Genomic DNA, 17,369 nt, shown 5'->3' on the forward strand with positions numbered 1-17,369 from the left:
TCGCAAACAAAGAAAGTGCAGTTGGCGCGGAGTTCCAATCGGGCCTCCCGGACTCCTGCTCACGTGATCTCCGCACACGTGGACGGCGCTCGTGTAAGCTCCCCACGCGGCTAAGTGAAGGGGGTGCCCCCACAGGTCCGCAGGAGGAGCAGGCCCACTGCTCAGAAAGCCCACCACAAAGTACAAATGGGGGGGGGGAGGAGGTGGGTCTTGCACCAAGAATTCTAACTATGCCGGCCTCTTCCTGCGGATGGAATTCACCCTCCACGCGGCGGCGCACACAAGGCCCGACTCTGGGAAGGGGCTCGGGAGCCCTAAGAGCGTCTCGGAAGCTCCTCTCCCCGCTATCAACAGTTTGGAATTTACCCTGGCCCCTTCTGCCTCATTCCCCGGCTCTTCACAGCTTCTGAGGGCCTTAATGCAAACCATATGCAGAGCCGCCTGCTCGCCAAGCCCCAGCCGCGGCTCTGTGATTGGCTCCTGCAGGATGGGAACGAGAGGTCTCCGAGGGGAAAAACAACAAACAGATCTCTTGTCTACAAAGCAGAACTCAAAACATTTTTCATGCATTCTGGGCTTCTCGAGAAGCAGCAGGCTGTTTAAAAAAAAATACCTGGCCCAAATTGAGCATTTGCCTGACATGATGGAAAAGTGAGTGCTATTTTCTGTTATATTGCCCCTATTCTACATCGACAAGAATATATTTTTTCCCTGTTCCCAACTGATTTCACAGCAGTGAACTCCGTTTATGAATTATCTGACACATTTCTTGCAATTGTTCTGACAACAGTGCTCAGTGGAAATTTCAAGGCCCCTCTCTTCTGACAAGTAGAAATATCAATATTTGAATAAATTGTGGATTTTAAACTTCTCACTCTGATGCGCCAGTGAGGAAGACTGAATTCTTCTCTTACTGGGTCTAATCCCCCTGAGCCTCGGGAAGAAATCTGTATGCAGCGTTTCATTACAAGAAAGCAGTACTGAGTGACATCTGAAACACACATCTAAGTCGACCTGATGAAGTTTACTTCCTTCCAACGACAAATAGCAGCTTTGTATCATCCCCCCTTCTTCGGGAAGAACAGCACAAGCATGGTGTCGGAGCAAAAGCCGAAATGTTGATTCACAAATTGACAGGCCAATCTTTAAACAAATGTGTTTCTTGGGGGGAGAACGCATCTTGGTTCGAGCTAAGCATTCTTCTTGTGCTGACAGAAACGTTCTGGCCTGATTAGAAGGCACTTGTTAGGTCCGTCACAGACACTCTGGCCCCACGTTTTAACAAGCGTGCAAGGAAAACAGCATAAAGATAACAAAACCTTGTCATTACCGTCTCGGGGCGTCTGCGTGTGCCCTTTCACACGCACACGCATTTTCCCTGGCGGCTCACGCGCACCCACATGCCCTGCACTGGGCAGGGCCCGCCACCAGCTCCAGAGGCCCCTCAGGGAGGGACCCTCCGCGCTAACGGGGCCGGCGGGCCGGAGGGCACGGGCAGCTCCAGCAGCATCCCTCGCTTCCTGGGTGGATACACACGCAGAGTTTATGTCGCAGCCATAGGCCGCCCTGAGCTGTATGATGAACGGACTGTATTTTCCAGGGAGTGGCCCGCAGAGCCGCCGCCGAGGGGGTCCTTGCCGCCCGGAAACTGCAACCCCAAGCACCCCCAGAGCCACGGCCCCCTGAAATGGATCCCTCCTGAAAATAAACAAGATACGAGCCCGAGGAGGAGCCTGGGTTCCCTGGGGGGATGTCCAGAAGGCTGGGTCACCACCTGTGAGAGGAGCCGTGGGGCCAGCTGGGAGTGGGACGGCCTCAGTTTCTTCATCTGCACAAGGGGATGGCAGTGCCCACCCTTCGGGTCCTTCCGCACACAGCCAGCACTCACCCAGGGCTGGTTGCCATTTTCACATCTAAATCCCAGATTTTCTTTCCCAGAAAGCTTAAGCCAGAGCATTTCCAGCCAAACCCTTTACTCATTCATCTCATTTCTGTCCTTCGTGGAAATTTAGCCAGAGAGCTCTGGATTCATCCTCACGATTTCCCACCTTACGGATTACAAAACCAGGCCTGGCCACTCAGGAGCTCACATCTCGTCTCACCAAAACCACGCACGCCATTGGACCGTCTCAGGGTCCCAGGGCAAAACTCTGTCCCAGGGGAGGGGAGGCTGCTCGCAGGGTCCGTAGCTAGCAGGGACCCAGGGAGTCGAGGCCCACCACCCCCGCACCCCCGCGCCTGCACCCCGCTTTGCCAAATGCCAAGGCAGACAGCACGCATGGTCTGCACAAAGGGCATCTGTGACCACCCCTGGCAGAGGGATGGCGCTGGGTGTGGATGTGCCTTGAGGCCCCCGGGAGGGGGATGGCCTGGGCCACTTCCCACCAGCGGGGCATGGGTGAAGGCCGGGGGCAGGGGGGGCATGGAGGACCTCGGCTCTGCACCTCACCTGTTAGCAGATGGTCTCCTGTGCTGAGTGCTTTCAATGCCAGACGTTAACGCAGCCACAGAGCAAAAACAGATACTCAGGCAGGGAAAAATATTGGGGAGAGTAACTGAAAAAGGGGAAAATGCTGTTGCAGGACACAATGGGTGCCCTTGTCCCGACGTGCCCACCGGTGCGGGCATCTCTTGTGGATGGTTTCTCTCGGGGCTCAGGGAAGGGCTGGGTCGATCCCAACAGGGTCTCTGTCTACCCTCACCAAGGAGGTGAAGTGAAGGCCTCATGGAAATGGAGACCCTCTCCCTAGGTCCCCAAGGGCAGGGGCAGCCCAGCAGGCAGGACCCCTGGGCACCTGTCCATCTAAAGGGCAGCGGAGGGTACTCACACCGGCTTTTGCTGTGCTGGACGCCTCACTGTGAGATCCCAGAGTGGAAGGGGGCGCCTGGATGGAGGCCACCAACTGACCCCTGCTTCCACCCACCAGGTATCCAGCACCCCCCCCCCCCCCCGCCCCGCCAAGCAGGGTATCCCATGAGGGGGGCAGGACCAAGCAGGGAGGAAAAGGGAACGAAAAAGTCCTTTAGAGTCACTGGAGCATCATATCAGGTCTGGGGAAGGCAGGGGCTGGAGACCAAGAAGGCATGGTAGGTACAGGGAGCCCAGGGTCTGGGGCAGGGGCTCTACCTCTGCACCTGTGAGCGGTGGCGGCGCCTGCAGGGTGGTTAGAGGGCCTGGTAAACAGGCCCAGTCCACAGCTGGTAAGCGGCAGGTCCCTATCCATGTGTTTGCTGCTCTTCAGCTGCCTGAAGAGGGCAGGGGTGCCTACTCCTCTGGGTCAGTTCTAGCCTCATCCACAGAACTAGGGCAGAGGGAGGCAGAGGACAGAACAGGAGATGTTCATTTATCTAGTCAACAAATATTCATCCGATGCCTGCCCCGGGGTGCCAGGAGCTCCACCAGAGGCTGCGCAACAGGTGGCCTCATTCAAGTAGAAGGGCTCAAGCCCCAGCACCTGGCCTGGGAGCAGGGACCACCAAATGATGGCCAGAGACTCATCTGCTTGGCATCTGGGACAGGAAAGCGGGGACAGTGGGTGCACGTGTGCGCGCACAAACACGCACAGCCGGGAGAACCAAGAGGAGCCGGGGACAGCCAGGAGTCAGTCCAGGAGTCTGCTGGTACGAGGTGTGATGTTGCGCTGAGTCTGTTCTCATGAGCGAGAGCCCAGACACCCACGCTGGGAGAACGCCAGCAGCCAAGAGAGCGGAAAAGCTGTGCCCACAGATGGCCCAGCGTTTGGAGGAAAGCACAATATTTTATCTAAATATCCAAATGCAAATACATTATCACACAACACCAAACACACATCCACCTGAAAATGTCCAATGACAACTCATGTTTTCCTGCTTTTTCTAGAAATTTGGGTTGTGTTAAGTTCTCAGATGAATACAGATGAGAGAGGGGCCAGCAGAAGGGGCGGCCTCCACCCTCTGAGAGTGGGGTTCCTTCTCAAGTGAGCAGAGGGACGGGGTTGCTGAGGACGTGGGGGTGCCTTCCCAATGCCCATATAAGGATTTTCTAATTAAGGAATCAGTCTTTTTTCTGCAGAAGGAGTAAAAAACATTATCCTTTTTCAGACAGTGGTGAGGTCCAGGGAAGGAGAAGGGGGTGAAGGGGCAAGTCTGAGAAATGCCATGGAGTGGGCATGGGGTCCGAGGCAAGGCCAGCCCCCATGCCCCCTCCTGTGAGAGGGGGACGGTGGGTTCAGAAAAGCACCGTCCAGAGCAACAAGACCCCGGTCCCCATTCCACTGTACTTCATAGCTCTGTGGCCCTTTCCCTCCGTAAGCCTCAGGCTCCATTATCTTTAAAATGGGAATAACCTCTCCCATCTGTTGTCTCCTAGGATTCAGTAAGAGTTAAATAAGATACTGTGCAGGAACTGCTTTACAGTTCAGTTTAGTGTGGTTTAAGAACCTGATCTTGCAGCGTTCTGCAAGGACACGAAGAACCCCCAGTGCAGGTCACCTTGTGCTGTCTGGGCAATGAGACATGCAGCCCAGTGCAGGTGGGGAGACCCCGCAAAGAAGGACTCAGTGCTGGGGGGTGGTGGCCCGGGTCTGCCACAGCCCCGCAGCCTGCCAGAGCACAGTGAGGGGACAGGGAGGCTGACATGGATGGTGACACCCTGAATCTTGCGCAGAGCTCAGGGCCTGGCCACTGGGTCCCCGATAATAAACAACTGCCCAACCTGGGGGTATCCCCTGAGCTCACAGGGCTCCTGCTTGTTACAGGGCCCAAAGGCCACATTGGGGACAGAAGTCAACTGGACCCAAGGGAGCCCTTCACAGAGGCACTATGAGCAGGACCAAGACAGTTGCCAAAAGGGAGAACTTTCTGCCTCAGAAGCAGCCCCTCCAGTGGGGGCTCTGAGGAGCCTGAGGGAGGGCCTGGTGAGCCCAAGGCCACATCCAGGCCCCGGCTTCCCAAACGTCAGATAAAACATCTAGAAGTCCCAGAGGAAAGAGACCCATTCACAGGAAGTACCACGGATTTGTGAAGACCAAACCCAGAACAGAAGCTTGGCTGTGCTGTGGCTCATATTCTCAGCGGGGCGCGCATCATGTGTATGTCTCATGCAGGTCCCTACATTGTAAAAATGATTTTCACATCAAGGAAACCCAGCAAGGGAAGAAAACAACCAAACAACTAAGTTTACAAACAAAAAAACAAAAACAGGCTGAGATTACCTGAATTATACAAGAGGCTTTAATAATAAGGGACTTATTTCAGCGAGCCCGAAGCATCAGGCCCTCCCCGGGAGGCTACCTCAGTGTAGGGGACAGCATGAGGCGCTCCTTCGCGGGGCGGGACCAGCAAAGTAACAATCCCAAATCCCAGGGCAGCAACGACCCAGCCTGAATTGAGGGCCTCCTCCTGGTGGGTGCTGGGCTACCGCTGTTTTCTCGTCATCACCCCCCATCCGTCCTGAGTGGAGGCCTCTGTCTGTTCTGCTTCGCAGATGCAGAAACTCAGAGGAGGTTAAGTTGCGTGTCCATCCCACGGTCAGGGAGGGCCCATGCAGCCCTCACAGCACCCTCCTACCCAGGGTCCCTGGGGCCGAGGACACCCAGCCTAGCATTTTAGAGACTGCTCTGCGTGGATTCTTTGGGCACTCACGTCTTAGCTGTAAGGCCCTCAAAAGATCAGCGGGCTCTCGGGACTAAGTCCCGGCCCCACACACCTTTATTCAGGAAGAAAAGGGTTTGGGAGAGAAGTCTAGTTTTCACAGAGGCTCATGTCTAATCTGACTTGGGGGGAAATGCAAGAAAACACATTAGACCTAGAGGAAGATCAGAAGTCAAAGTGGACCACCAGATGAAGGGGAGGGGCTTGGGGAAACGCCAGAACTGCTCTTTCCCCTTCTCCCAGGGCAGCCTGTCTGGCCCTCCCCCTGGCAGGGCACCAGAGGAAACCCTGTGGGTCCATGTGGTTGTTCAGTGATGATCAGGGTCCCCCCGGGACGGAGACATTGACTGGAGCCCAGATGTGTGAGATTCTCATGCCCGTCCCTGGCCAGGAGCGGGGACTGCTACCACGGTGACCTCACCGGGCAGGCGGGGTGGAACGGAGGCTCCTGGTCAACACACATGGAGGCCTGCTCCTCCCTTTGGCCCACAGAGCCTCTAGCATCTTCCTTTTCAATCCCTGCAACCCCAGCGAACACCGTGCTGTTGGGAAGGGCTGGGGCCCAGCGCTGGTAGACGCTGTAGATGACCCCCCCAGCCCGATCCACAATCCAAGAGCAACGTGCGCCAGGCTCTCACGAGCAGCTCCGCCCTGGGCACGGGGTTGGGGTGGGGACCCAGCCACGACCCACACGCCGAGGGACAGGGAGGCGGACGGACATGCCACAGGCGAGTCCTGGAGCAAACAGGAGTTTCCGATCGGCATCGGTGATCGAACTGCGGCAGGCATCAGCTTCTTCATGACTGGGGAAGACGTGGAGGCAGTGACATCTGAACTGAGCTTCAGAGTTCGGGTTCCGGATTCAACGAGCACAGGAGAAGGTGTTTGGGGCACAGCAAACAGCACAGGCAAGGCTGGGAGGGCATCTGGGACCAGCGGGCAGTGTGGTGGGGGGACAGCCACAGGGGTGAGGCGGGGGGAGCTGATGAGAAAGGCAGAGAGGGTAGCTTTTGCTCTGCATCTCTGGGAGTCTGCAGAACATTCTAGTAGCACCTACCACCTGTGTTTATGGGGCTGACAACTCCCACCATGCTCCAGCAGCAGGAAGACCATGTTGCACCCAGGTGCTGGTTTGGGAACAGAGCCCTAGAAACTGTGGACCCTGCCCCGACGGGTTCCCAGGGTCGGTACTATAGGAGGGGAGCGCAGGGCTGGGCCCTCTGTGGAGCCACCACTGAGCCTGAGAGTTGCCCAGTGCCGGGCACGTGCAGGCTTTGATAAATGCCACGTAATGGGCGACAATGAAGAAGCCATGATGGGCCCGCTCCTGAGCCCTTCCAGGAGTGCTGTCTTTGGGGCAAACGTCTGGAGGAGGGGACTATCCTCACAGCCCCCGAGGGCGAGGTACACGAGTGTCTGGGGAGTTCGGAATTACTGAGAGGAGCATCAGCTCTTTACCACCACCCAGCAGGGGTGCTGTGGACACCACCGATGGGACCAAATGTCAGCAGGCGTCCCTGAAACATGACCCATTTTACAGAAGAAGAAAAATTAACGAATGGAAGAGAAAGCATGAGCCAGACTATACAACTCAGAAGAATCATGGAGGCACCCAGACTGAAGAATTTCCCCAAGAGTCGTGATCTCCAAACTGCTTTGCATGGGATCAGACGTGCTGCCAGGTAGGGAAGAACCGGGCAAACTGTAAAGTGCCTTGTGGGGCTGGCGGGTGCTCAGCCCGGTCATCACTGTCATCTGGACTCCAAGAGGGTCACTGGGCTGTGGCACAGAGAGCTCTGGGCTCAGGGCTGGAGGACAGGGGTCCTGGCTCTCCTCTCTGAGCCTCGGTCTCCTCATCTTCTAAAGGAAGAGGGCCACCCCAGTGGCCCTCGGAAGCCTGCCTTGCTGCTCAGGGGACCAGGGACTATCTGGGCAGAGCCAGAGAAGTGCCAGCAAAAATAAAGAGATTTGGCATCACCGGGTAAGAGCACACAGATGCACCCAAGCAAACACAGCAGGTTTTATCTTGAGAACCCAAATGGGAATCACCTTCCAGGGAAAAAACAAATGTGGCGGAGTCTCGAGGAAAGGGGTGCTCCTGACATGGGGGCAGGGCCATGCCATGCCGTGGGGGTGTCGGGGGACACGGACCGCACCTGGCAGAACCCCGCCGCCCCGGCCATCCCAGCCAAAGAGGGGTTTGCTCTTTGCCAGTGTCTCCTAGGGGGCGGGTCGCCTTGGGTCAGGAACATTGGAGGTGATCGGCAGCCAGCTGGCACCTACGTGGCCGGGGACACCTGGGACGGGGCCCCACGGAGTCCTGCAGGGAAAGGCCACGAGGCCCAAGACGCACTGTTCTCAGGAAGGGCCACCAGCTCCTCTTCAAAAGGCTGCTGTCAGCTCCACCTTGCTATTCGCCGTTTGGGATCTGGCTCCCCTGCGCACCTGTTCTCACAAGAGCGCCCCCAGGGTGCTCCCCCACCCACCCAGAAGGGGACGGCCATAGCTGTGTGTGCCCTGGTAAAGACCCTGGGCTGACCACATCAGGGTGCCGTGCCTGCATCCTCAAGGGCCTGGCGCGCCCATGCGTCCCCCCTTTCTCCCGGCCCCCATTCCCGCTATTTCTCCCCACACTAGCCTGGCCAGCCGCAGTCGGCCACAGCCCTCCACTCTCCCCCCGCCTTGCTCTGCTCACCCCCCACGTGGCTCTCTCTGTCCTCTGCAGACACCCACGAGGACAGGACAGCCCAGCTCCCAGAGCAGGGTGGGCACACAAGGGCTAAGCCAACCCCTCCTGCTCCACAGAGACGCTCTGCACACTCCCTCAGGAGGCTTAACCACAGCCCCACATCGAATTCTCTGCGTGCACACGGCCTGGCCAGTTCCCGGGGAGCCCATGCTTGCCGCTCAGCTGCGGCCTCCAGCACCTCCGCCACTTGGCCAACCCGGCTCATAGCTCGGCATCCCCGGGAGGCGGGACACCACTCCCAGAACCAGGCCACAGAGGGCTGAGGTAAGTTCATCCAAGACGGTACGGCTGGTCATCGGTGGGGTCGGGAGCCAAGCCAGGCCGCACTGGCCCCAGCACCAGACCCCAGGAGGTCACACCTGCCTGTATCCTGTTACCCTCGGCATTTGCAATTTGTGCACAGACTTAAACTCTGGGCCCTTTCCCACCCCCTGCAGCTCCCAGAGGGCAGGCCTGGTCCTGGGCAAACCTATAAACATTTGAGGGGTGAAGGTGAACCCTACAGAGCCGGCTGCTGGCACGGGTACACTGACCCTCACTGAGTTCCCCGAGGCCAGCATGCATGAACGGTGGGGGAGCTGTGTGTCTCGACTTAGGCTGTGATGCCAGGGGCCCCTGAGACCCTGGTGCGGGGCCAGGGCTGATGAACGACCAGGAGCTGCAAACACGTCTTATAGATGGAGAGGCTGAGGCCCAGGCAGCGACGGCCCAGTTCCCACGGCAGCAGGGGCCCAGGAAAGAAGGTGCAGACAGTGGCGTGGAGGGAGGGTGCCAGGGAGGCTCAAGGGGAGGCCACACCCACCACGTGCCCACTGGAGCTGCTCAGCACACACACCTTCCTCCCAAATTTTTCTGGGGCCCTGGGCTCCAGCTGTGTCCCTCCCTTCTCTGGATCTCAGTCTCTCTCTCTCTAGGATGGGCTGGAAGAGATGCCTGAATATGTCCATCCTCGGGCCAAACCAGAGGGGCCAAATTAAGGCGCCCGCCGGGGGAGCTCCCTACCGACAGCTGCTGCAAACGTCCGTAATGCCTTATCAGCATCATGTTACTAGTTGACTCTCCGAGCAGCAAGAGCTTCAGGGTCCCTGACTGCTGTCTTCCCTGGGCCAGGGCCCCGTGCCACCCCACCGCCCAGAGAACTCACTCCTGCCCCAAGATAAACCACACAGCCAGCCGTGTTGTCTGCTCCGCAGAGGACAAAACGTAGAGGCTCAGGAAACTGAACTGCCCCCAATCACACAGCTAGGAAATGACGGAGTGACGTCCAAGCCCCGGGCCGCCGGGCTCCAGCGCCCAGCCCTGGCCCCCAGCCCACAAGCCACACACAGCCCCGCCTCGAAGGGCAACTGGAAGGTCACTCAACAGCAGGTTTCCCAGCAAAGAAAGCATGACTACCTTCTTGAGAGTCAAATTCGTGAACCTGGGGACGAAGTAGATGCTCAATAAAACACATTCCACCCTGCATCACTCTCCGAGCGGTTATTTCCAGGATGGGAAAACCCACACCAAGTCCTGCTCTCCACGGAGTTCCCTCCCCCGAGGCAGAATTCGAGAATTCAAGGCAGTTAAGAAGGGCGGCCTCTGACTCACTGGTATTAGACCCCCCTGAATAAGTGAAGATGTATTAACATCCCTGGTGTATTTAAAACATTCCGCATGGCTAAAGTTTGTAACCTGGGGACACGAATCATGGGCAAGTGCTATAACTGGACCCAGTCTGCTGTTTTTAATTGGGAGGAATGTCCATTCCTTAGACGGTACCTCCCTGCTTCCTGAGATGCTGAGCTGCAACCAGTCATTCAAGACGAATATAGTCTGGGGCTGTGCACGGGGGTGACCGCACACCTAGCCGTCCGACCCACACATGGTCCAGCATGGAGGGTGGCCCAGGGCCACACTCAGAGGGGCTGCAGGGCTGGATAGGGATGCCCAGAAGAGGGGCTGAAGTCTGCCTGCCTGAAAGCCAGGGGTGTGAGCCGGGGAGGGGGAGGCTTCCTTGGGGGGGTAAGCAGTGGCCCCTCAGCATGTGGAGCTGCCCACAAAGGAGAACTACATGGCACAGGAGTGTTCCCACAGCCCAGAGGTGAGGAGCTGCTACCTGGGGACAAGGAAGGGGATGTGGAGCCTGGGCTGAAAGACAACAGACGATCCAGCCCGACACGTACTCAGCTGGGGTCACACCAATGCTTACTTCAGGGGATGCAGAGAGCCTGAGGACGAGCTGGGCCTTCAAGAGCAGGTAGGACAGGTTCACTTGCACAATCAAAACGTCACAATAAAGAGAAGAAATCGAGCATGTACCTGGGGACAGGGCTGATAAATAAACCCTGGGGAGCACAGGAAATGGAGTGCTCAAGGAAATGGTGAGGCCACCTCATTGGAGGAGGCAGGCAACGCCCTGAGTGTCATAGTGAGGGATTAGGACAGTTGCCCGTGGCCAGCACTGCCCAAACCTGCCATGTAGAGGCCAGCATGCCCTGGGAAGGGGCTCAAGGGCCAACTCCACGGAGGGCCGAGTGCCCGGTGAAAGGGCTCGCCAGGTGTAGGACTTCCCAGCGCTCCCGAGAGGCAGGTGCAAGACCGAGTCCCTGGAGCAGACACATCCTGCACCCTCAGCCCTGACAAGCCCTGGGACCGCCACCCCTCAGAGTACTTTGGAGCTTGTCAGAGACAAGAGGAAGCTGTGTCTTATTTGTTTTTAACAAAGCCTGGAAAGCTGAACTGCCAACAGCAGTAAATTCCGGTGCTCGTCGCCTGATCAGCGTAACCAAATGGGCTCTACAGGGGCTGGGGGTGCATAAAAACTCCACTGTCCCGACATCGCCCCGTCCCCAGCTGCCCAAACTGGTACGCAGCCGAGGAAGTCAGCCTCGGCCTCGATCTGCACTCGATCCACACGGTGCCCATTCTGCCGTCACAAGTGATGAAGTAGAAAGTGGACTAAACTTATATGTCTAAATTCAATTACATGAATGAAAGTTCTTGGCTTTCCCACAAACACTCTGAAATCTAGAGCATCAAGATCCAGAACCTGCTCCAAGCAATTTTAATCAAACCATGATCCGTCTTCGTGGGGCGATAAGCACCCAGAGGCCTTGAAGCTGCAGACATGAGGTCCTCTCTGCTGTACAAAAAGCAGCCCTTCAGAGGGACCCCAGCAGTGCCTCCGGGGGGCCGCCTGGCCTCCGAACATACTCTGCAGCGACGGGGAGCTCACCACCTCGCCGGGCAGCCATGCCCTCTAGGCCGCTGGCTCCAACCATAAGCAAGCACCTCTGGAATCTGCGGAGTTTGCATTTCTCCATCTTCATCTTCTACCTTGTGGCCCTCACTCTGCCTCCGTGTCCACCTGCCCCAGACATCACCTGAGGCCCTGAGGACGGTGACACACACTGTCTACTAGGTCGGGGCCCCTCGAGTTTGTCCTTCGAGAACGAGGGTCTGGATGCCAGGAGCCGCCTGGCCAGTACTGACTGGATACCCAGCACCAGCTCCTTGCTTTACAGGCTGCTCTCAGGAAGGACACAGAGACGGGTTACCTGGAACTTCTATGGTGTCAACTCTATTTCCGCCCACTTTCTACACACTTGCGTGCTGTCCCCTGCTTGTTCGAGAACTTGCCATCCCCAGCCCCACACTGCCTCGTGTCGGCTTCTGCAGCGGCCCGCTCCTGCTCTGGGCACTACGGGGCAGGGGGGGCAGGGACGAGCTGTACAGGGACTGCCACCGTCCACGGCCATCAACCCCGCCCTGGAAACATGCAATATTCCACCCAGGAAAGAGCACTGCAAGGCCATCGCAGATGCAAGGCACTTACTCCGAAACCCAACTGATGCATAATGCATCTCAGTCCCCGTGAAAGGGTCATGAAAATAATTAATGCACGTTGTAAAAATTGGGGGGAAATACCTAAAAGTATACAAAGAATATAAAAATTATCTATAAATTCACCACCCTGAGCTTAACCACAATGACGGCTCTATTTCCTGATCGTACCTTTTCCACTTTTTCTAAAAAATTGGAATGATACAGTACTTACACTTTTATATCCTTTTCACTTCATTTTATGCAGTAAGAATGTTTCCAATTTATTCACTAATCTGCCTTTTAAATGGCTGCCTAGTATTCCAGGCCAGGTCTCCCACAGTTTACTTTTCCCACTCCTACTCTGGCACGCGGGGCTTTCTAGGATTTATTGTGATCGTGACACAATGGAACCTCTCCATTCACAGACCGTCTCTGTTTTAACGGACAGTTCTCTGACTAGTCACTGAGTGAACACTGGCTGACGATGGCCATTCCAGCTCCCCTGTGGACTTCTCAGAGTCTTTCTTCCGTTTTTTAATTCATTAACAGTCACTCTTTGTCACGTTCATAGCTAATCCCAGGAAGAGGACCAGAGAGACCTGAAGTCTGGGGAAACCCTGTAGGTTGAGCCCCTAGGGTGTCCTGAGCAAGGGCCCCAGGGCTGTTGCCCAGAGGCTGCAGAAACACGAAGGTTTTACTCTTTGAAAGGACTCTCTTCAGCATAAACCCAGCCAGTAGAGAGCTGGAAGGAAGAAGGAGGTATTCAATGCTATGTAAACATTTGTAAGAGAATGGCCCTCTTAATAATGCATTGGGAAGACTTGGTGATGAGGGGTTAATAGATGTAAGGTGGGAACTGAATTTGAAGCAAAGACATTCAAATCAGTAGCATGGTTGGGCAGATGGACCCTAGACCCATTCCCAGGTGTCCCTCCCAGATCCTGAGGGCATGTTTTACCCCGACGAAGGAGGGTCACCACGCACAGTGACATGATTCAGTGTGGTTTCCTTAAAACACATGCAGAAACCACGGCAAGTTCTTTTTGCCACAAGAAGAGGCTTTAACCCCCTCAGAGTTTATGAAGATATCATCAAAATCAGAGCCCAGACAACTATGGGTTTGTGTTTTCTTTGCCTTGGACAGAAGGGCATTTACAGAAAAGCCAAAAGGGTAATGTCTTAGGGATACTTTTTGATGTAAGGTCATTATGGGCCCCTAATGTTCTCCTGGGAACCCAAGCGCACGTTGGGACCATCCCTGGGAAAGCGAGGTGGGGGTCTGAGCATGGCTGTGAGACTGTTATAATGCTGCAGATCCTGATGGCCAGAGTGGACCCCAGCACTACACACCAAAGTGCCTCAGACGTGGTGGCTTTGTCAGTCGCCTCTTTGAGAAATGGGCCCCTAACTGGCATGTACCTAATACCCCCACATGCTGAGCTGCCTATCTTGGGCTGTGAGTTGCCGGAGGGCAGAACCATGGTCTGAGCCTACCTCACTCCTAACAGTTTGCTCTGATGCCCGATACAGAACGGACCGTCAGTGACACAGTCTGAATTTTTTTAAGTGGGAGACTTTTAGGACTCCTCTTCTCGCCCTTGCTCTACCAGTCTTGGTAACAGAACTGACTTGGGCCCACTGACTACAATAGCCACTGACACCAGGCGAGCGGAATACATTCTGCTCCTTTCACAAACACCTGCTGGCCACAAGCCCCACCTGAACTGCCCTGAGCTCTGCTCTTCCCCGACCCACCCCACAAGGCAGGACGGGATCCTCCTCCCCCGAGCTGTGTGGCCGCAAGCTACCGAGAAGGCCATGGCTGGGTGTCTGGGGCCCCCAGGGGTCTGGAGCCGGGGTGCCCCTCTCCACAGCCCAAGAAGCACAGCAGTCTTCAGAGGTGACCAAGCCAAGACTCAGGGGCCCTCTGCAGCAGACAGACCTGCATCCAGCGCCCAGGGGCAGCTAACCTGCCAAGGGAAGAGAGCTCAGTGTCCCCTCTCCGGTGCAGAAGGATGAGGGGCTGCTCTTCACTGGGCCCAGGGGCAGAGGTGAGGGCAGCATGGAAGGAAGCTGGCTACCCCAGCAGGCGGGAACCCGCGGCCAGGCAGACGCGCTCCGTCCGTACCTGGGAAGTCATTTGATTTTGTAAGCAATCTCTTGGAAGCAGAAGGCATTACTGTCACTTTTAGGACTAAAACGGATAGGATGCTAAGACAGAGGCCTTAGTGGATAACCCACTTCTCACTTTGGGGCATTCGCTGCTGAACAGACAGAAGCAAGCCCCGCACGGAGAAAAGCCCCATCGTTTGGGAACAATCCCTGAGCAGCTGGTCCTCATCCCCTGTCCCAGCACCCCCCAGCTCCCGGGAGCCACGAGGAGGGCCCCTCGCTGCTGTCGGGAAGGACGCACCCTCCAGGGCTCTCATAGTGCCACTCTGTGATCGATTGCTCCCTCTCCGAGAAACTAAAGGAGCGCTTTCAAAGCTTATATTTATTTGTCACCTTCACAGTTTACTCCCATTGCCTAAAAGATCAATACGTCACCGTTTCCAAGGCTGACATGGTGAGTGGGCTGTGGGAGGCAGCATGGACACGCATTCCTGCAAAGTCTCCCCAGGAAGAACACATCTCGCACTGCACAATCTGTGCGCTTGCAAACTTCACATCCCCAACCACAGAAACTAACTCAGATCAGGTCAGCCACTGTTTGTCCACCACCATCAAGTTAAAGACACGGGATGCTCCCGCTCCAGGCAGGAGGCCCAGCTACGCTTAGGTTTACGAGAACAACTAAAAACAGCCACCATCCTCAAACGCCCCCGCCCGTGCCCATAACTGAGATAAACAAACTTCACCTATTTCGGTTTTTTTTTTTTTCCCTTTTTTTTCAATTTCAGAATGCTCAGTGTACCAACAGGGCTGGGATGCATTTCACTCTTGACTGGGTACAGTAAGATTGCTAATCAGGATTACTTGATTCAGTCAACACTGATTTCAATAAAAAGACCCCAAAAAATTATCATAAATATAGAGAAAGTGCGGGCGGCAGTGACAGGTGATTAAAATCTCATTCGCTTGGAATCAGCCTGATTCATGGAGGTGGGGGCGGGTCAGTCCCGATTCTGCTGTGGTGATCGTTATCTGCCTCTCTGCAAGCCACTTCTGAGCACAGGCACGCTCGGACACAAGAGGTACCGCAAGCAAGGAATCACGGGGGGCCCCGCAGGGGCACGGGGAGCTAACACGGCACGAAGCGAGATGGGACAGGGCACCACCGTAAGGGGCACAGGACGGGGCACTGAAAACTCAGGCTGACAGCGTTTAGGAATATTTCAGTGACAGAAACCGGCTCGCTCAGCATTACAGATGGCATTCGATTACAGAATCAAAGTGACTCCTTTACACACAAAAGAAGGAAAAAGGATCGTGAGACCCTCAGAAGCTGAGGGTCAAGTGGACCCGGTGAGCAAGTGGGGATCCTGTTCCCAGCCCCAACGGAATTCTGCTGGCCAACTGGGGGAGCATGCGAGGTATTTTTTTCTTTTAAGACCCCAATGCCTCAACATATTTCCTCTGTTCATATCACCACCCAGACCCCAGTGGGGCCCTAATGTGCCCTCCAGTGGGGTCAGAGCCCTCTGGGAAAGGGCTAGGGAGTGGACAAAGATAGGCCTGTGGACAGCTGGGCACCCCATCCCACCCCTGCCCTGCCAGTGCCAACCACTGAGTCCCCAGGGGTGATCTGCCCAGTGAACCAGCACCAGCCTCTCTGATCTGACCCCTTCCCCTCCTTCCCCCCTCCACCCCACCTCTCCTGCACAGTTTCATGGTTCTAGGGAGCACCATCCCATGGATGCAGAGCCCTCTGCGCCTGAGCCCTACCCAGACTGGGGTTACCAGATCTGCAAGTGAATCCACAGGACACCCAGTAAAATCTGCCTTTCAGATAAGCAAGGACTAAGGTTTTAGGATAAGTATTTCTCATGCAATATTTAGGATATACTTATCCTAAAACCTTGGTCCTTGCTTGTCTGAAAGACAGATTTCACCGGGCGTTCTATGTTTTGCAGGGCAGCCCCAGCCCTGACTGACTGTGGCCTCCCAGACTCCTCTCACTCCCTACTCGCCAACCACTGTGCCTAAAGGCACATCTGTCTCTCCACCTTGCAAAGTTGGTTCCATCCCTCCAGACCTGAGAAGACGTCCCGCCCTCCAGGCAGCAACATCCCCTCCTCCTGGGCTCGCCAAGGGGCTCAGAGCAGCCCCTATCCCATGCTTGGTGCAGGTCCAGCCAGAACTGAGGAAGCCTTGGGCTCCTTGGGGGCAGCTGTCCCTTGTGCACAGTAGGTGCTCAGTAAGTAACCAGTGACTCTAACAGAGGCCCCTCACAGCATGCAGGGCTCCCATGGGCGCCTCTTGCTGGGGGAGGCCCGCCCACACGCTCCCCACTCCTCTCTCTGGGTAATCCAGGACTGGCTCACTTGCATACTATTAAGTGACACGCTTAGTGCTGGGGTGCTGGGCGGGGAGTTTCTAAGTTCACTCCCCCTCGTTTCCTCCAGTTTCCGCCTGCTCCCTCGCCAGCTCCTTCTGCTCCTGCTGGGAGGAGAAACTGAGAGGCTGTGAGCAAAGTCAGTGATTCCACAGGTGCCAAACAAGCTAGCACACAAGTTTCACACTCGGCTCTTAGCCTTCCCTCCTGTGGTCAGACCTGAGGTCAGCAGCACGCATGGCTGGGCGCCGTGGAGCCCGAGGCCGACCCTCACATGAAGCCCAAATTCATTCTGCATGCAAAGCCGGGCTTCTGGAACCTTCTAGGACCTTCTGGAGACCTCTGGAACTCAACACATCAGGTCTGGATCAGGAGGGATGACATTCTTGCCTTCAACGACTACACGCTGTGTGCCTGGTGGTGATCTAATCAGAACATGGGGGCCCCAGGAATCCATACTGCCTTCATCGGAGAGCCTGACCTGAGGAGCAGGAAAACCGCACCCTGGGCTGCTTTCTCACAGGGGAGATCCTGGAGGGTTCCCTGCAACTGCCGAGGCCAGCACCCAGAGTGGAGTCAGGGTCCCGAGTGCATACCCGCCCCCGTGATGGGCCACCTGAGACCATCTCAGCTGTCAGATGGGGAGGATGGGTCCCACTGTGCCTGGCGTGGGGTAGGAGGGAGGAC

At 56.1% G+C, this 17,369-nt stretch overlaps 1 protein-coding gene across 11 annotated transcripts in view; it reads right to left on the reverse strand.

Moving 5' to 3' along the window:
- Positions 1-17,369, reverse strand: part of EBF3 (EBF transcription factor 3) — a 117,999-nt gene that overhangs the window by 73,208 nt on the left and 27,422 nt on the right. The gene's annotated exons all lie outside the window — the stretch shown is intronic.

This window comes from Mirounga leonina, unplaced genomic scaffold (assembly GCF_011800145.1).
Source record: "Mirounga leonina isolate KUSES-001 unplaced genomic scaffold, KU_Mleo_1.0 Mir_114, whole genome shotgun sequence".
Lineage (NCBI taxonomy): Eukaryota > Metazoa > Chordata > Mammalia > Carnivora > Phocidae > Mirounga > Mirounga leonina.